This window comes from Triticum urartu, unplaced genomic scaffold (genome assembly GCF_056163025.1).
Source record: "Triticum urartu cultivar PI428250 unplaced genomic scaffold, HENAU_Tu73 scaffold2, whole genome shotgun sequence".
In the NCBI taxonomy this organism is placed as follows: Eukaryota; Viridiplantae; Streptophyta; class Magnoliopsida; order Poales; family Poaceae; genus Triticum; species Triticum urartu.
In genome coordinates, this window is record NW_028260368.1 from 1,233,082 (window position 1) to 1,236,620 (window position 3,539).

The window sequence follows — 3,539 nt, forward strand, 5'->3', positions numbered from 1 at the left end:
TATCACTCTCAAAGAATGGGTAAAAAGAATTCAAGCTAGGGGAGCCTACACTCTCTAACTACCTATACTACGCCCCCATTGATTGGAAACCCTCGGGGAAAATGATCCCATAAACAAAGGAATTATACAGTACGAAATAGCAAAAAAACAGACTAATTCGATTCTAAAAAATCGATAATAGATATTTTATTCTGCTTAAATTGTCCCGACAAGGAGAGATATTCAATATTTGAATCAGATTGGATTTCGTAGTATACCAATGTGAGCCAAACTATTACTATTTCATCTAACTTGAATAACCAAGGACTGAATTTGACTATGGATTCTGATAACTCGAGAAGTTTTTATTTGGTTATGATCCAAAAAGAAAAAAGAAAGGTTTAACAAGCCATGAGAAAATAGAGTAAAGTAACCATACGTTCTGTTTGCATAACGTGTATACGCCACGCCATACAATCGAAATAGAAACATGGGACGATTCCAGAATTTTGAATAGATCCGTGGGGATGAGAGAAGTTGTTGTTGAGAAATATGAAATTGGAAAGGAAGTCAAACTCCCTATGGAACCTGTGATCGGTTGTACCTGTACTTTAGTGATACGAAAACTCGCTATTCACTCAGTTTCTGGTCAATAATAAGATTATGTAGGAGAGATGGCCGAGTGGTTCAAGGCGTAGCATTGGAACTGCTATGTAGGCTTTTGTTTACCGAGGGTTCGAATCCCTCTCTTTCCGTTTCTGTTAATTCACCAACGTTACCGACCACAATGAAATTTCTAGTAAGAGGAAAATCCGTCGACTTTCTAAATCGTGAGGGTTCAAGTCAAGTCCCTCTATCCCCAATAAAAAGCCCATTTTACTTCCTAACTATTGTACCAACCTCTATTTTTCATTAATGGTTCAAACAAGATTCACTATCTTTCTTATTCTACTCTTTCACAAACGGATCCGAACTGACTTCTTTGGATCTTATCCCATTCATACAAATGAACATATTATAGTATAGGCAAGTAATCCCTATTATTAAGTAAGTCATTCACAATCCATATCATTATCCTGATATTTACTAAGTCCAATTTGAGAATACTTTTTTCTTTTTTAGTCCCTTTAATTGACATAGATACAAGTACTCTACTAGGATGATGCACAATAAATAGTCAGGATAGCTCAGTTGGTAGAGCAGAGGATTGAAAATCCTCGTGTCACCAGTTCAAATCTGGTTCCTGGCACAGAACGAACAATGAATGCCTTTTCGGGAAAGAAAAGGGCCACATATTTTTTATAGGGAAAAGCTTTTTTTAAGGGGAAGAATCATCAACAAAAAATCCAGGAAAGAACAGCGAAGGAAAAACGTGAAAAAACAAGTGTTTTCCCGGAACGGAATAGCGGAAATTCCATACGTTGATCACCAATGTTGCATGTCTTTCCTTAAGCTGGAGTACTTTGAGTTAGAAGGCCTACTTTATTCGTCCTTTTAAAGCCTACTTATTCGTCTAGCTATTTCCAATTCTAATAAATAACCCGATCATATCATATCTTGGAAAACCCTAAGACTACCCAAGGCTGTACCCTACAGTGTTACCTATAGTCTATACTTGTGTATACGTTGCCTTCTGGGGTGGCAAGCTAGAACCAAGTAGTCTAGGTATCAATTCCAATTTAAGTCAATGATCCTCATTTTCTCCAACATTAAGAAGATTATTGGTAAGGTGACCAACCATCACGCAGGATTCCGGGTCGGAGTAGCACCTCTTGCCTGATATATACAGGTCGTTACTGGCGATTCGTTTGTGCCCTATGGTGTTCAATTGCCCGTTTGTTCCCTCCCCCTCGGGACGGGTCAACCTACTTTGCCCGCTCAGGCGCTCCAAAATGCTCTGACTAGACCGCCGACACCCATGATTTGTCCATCATTCAAAATGGCATTTCGTAAGGGCTCATAAGGTAGGAGGAATCACAGATCCTCCGTGCACTTTCGCCTAGAGTTAGTTTGATTTTTCACTACTGTCTGAGTGGTGGCTAAACCCTGAAACTTTTCCTTGAAATGAAATAAAGATCTAACTTTATTCCAGTAGTGGTTTCCGCAAATGTAGATAATCTTGTTGATTAACACCCACTTTCCATACCCTGCAATTCAGAGGCCATCACCTCTGGTCTTTTAGTAACATATCAGTAAACAAGGCTCTCCTCGTGTAGCTTTTTGTTCTCGAGGAAGAAAATCTCATTGATTACTTATAATGCCGGATGAAGCAAGTTACAGCATTGGTTCTTTCGTGATTCACGTATATTGGAAATCTCTTTCTTTAGGAAATGGGATGGCATTCAATTCTCACTTAGGGATTCTCTTCTTCCTGAACATTCATGAAAAGAAGGACTCTGGCTTTAATGCTAAAGTTTAGTACTGGGCCGAGCGTACTTACCTACTTAGACAAGAGGGATACTTATAGATCTCTATGAGCGTAAGGCAAAGTGGGCAAGACTACTTCCACAACTACATTTTCGCTTAAGCAGGACCTGTGAGACCTCGAAGCAACCGTCTACTACTAGTTATAGATGCTATTTCTAATTGAATAGAATGGATGCTTCACAGCGGTTCTGCGACAGGCAGGGCAGCCGGGTGAACATAGGCAGCTGTTCCTATAGAACACAAGTCTTTCTCTAAAGCACGACCTTCCGATTGGACTACGTCTGGTCTCTATCCTTTTTATTCCAAAAATGGGTCCTCGATCAAAATGATCTGGTGTCTATGTCCATGCCTGAGGTTGGTAAACCCTATATCTATTGCGGGGTGGTTTGAGGAAGGGACAGCTTGTAACCCACGACTTACTACTACGAAGATTCTGGCGGAGAGCTTTTCACATATAGATAGGTCGGGATGAGGAAGCTCCGTAGTCAACTAATAGATAGAAAATCCACCTTGTGAACCGTGTTTGTCTTAAAGTACTGTCTGAGAAGGAATATACCTGTTCCAATCCCTCTAGTGGCTATACTGATTGACATAGGTAGCTTTCGTAGTCAAAGCTCACAGGGCCAAATGCTCTATTGGAGTGGGCACGAACACACACAATCAAGGTTCGAAGAACTTCTACTTCACGCCTTGAGGATTCTATGACGCTCACTCAATGGTGTTGTGGCGATTGCAAGCAATCAATAAACGAGGAAGCCAAATTATGGATCCAGGAAGGCTGCATCAGAAGGAAGAGTAGGTGTTGCTATGCCGTTGGCTGGGACTGAGACAGAGAGAGGGGAGCATAGCCCCTATGATCCCGGTAAAGAGTTCCAACTAAGCTCTTCTCAGGTTCTTTCTTTCTCTTCCATTCTTATGTTTATATATTAAAGTGTAGTTTTCTTACTATAATATAATAATATTAATCTAATATGCCCATTGGTGTTCCAAAAGTACCTTACCGGATTCCCGGAGATGAAGAAGCGACTTGGGTTGACTTATACAATGTTATGTATCGAGAAAGGACACTTTTTTTTTAGTTCACTGCCCTATACATAGAAAGAAGTGCTTTTCCACCGGTATCAACATTCTAT

At 40.2% G+C, this 3,539-nt stretch overlaps 1 non-coding gene across 1 annotated transcript; it reads left to right on the forward strand.

Moving 5' to 3' along the window:
• Positions 1-647: 647 nt before the first annotated feature.
• Positions 648-734, forward strand: TRNAS-GGA (transfer RNA serine (anticodon GGA)). The gene has a single exon. It is a non-coding gene; the product is annotated as a tRNA-Ser (tRNA).
• The last annotated feature ends 2,805 nt before the right edge of the window (positions 735-3,539 follow it).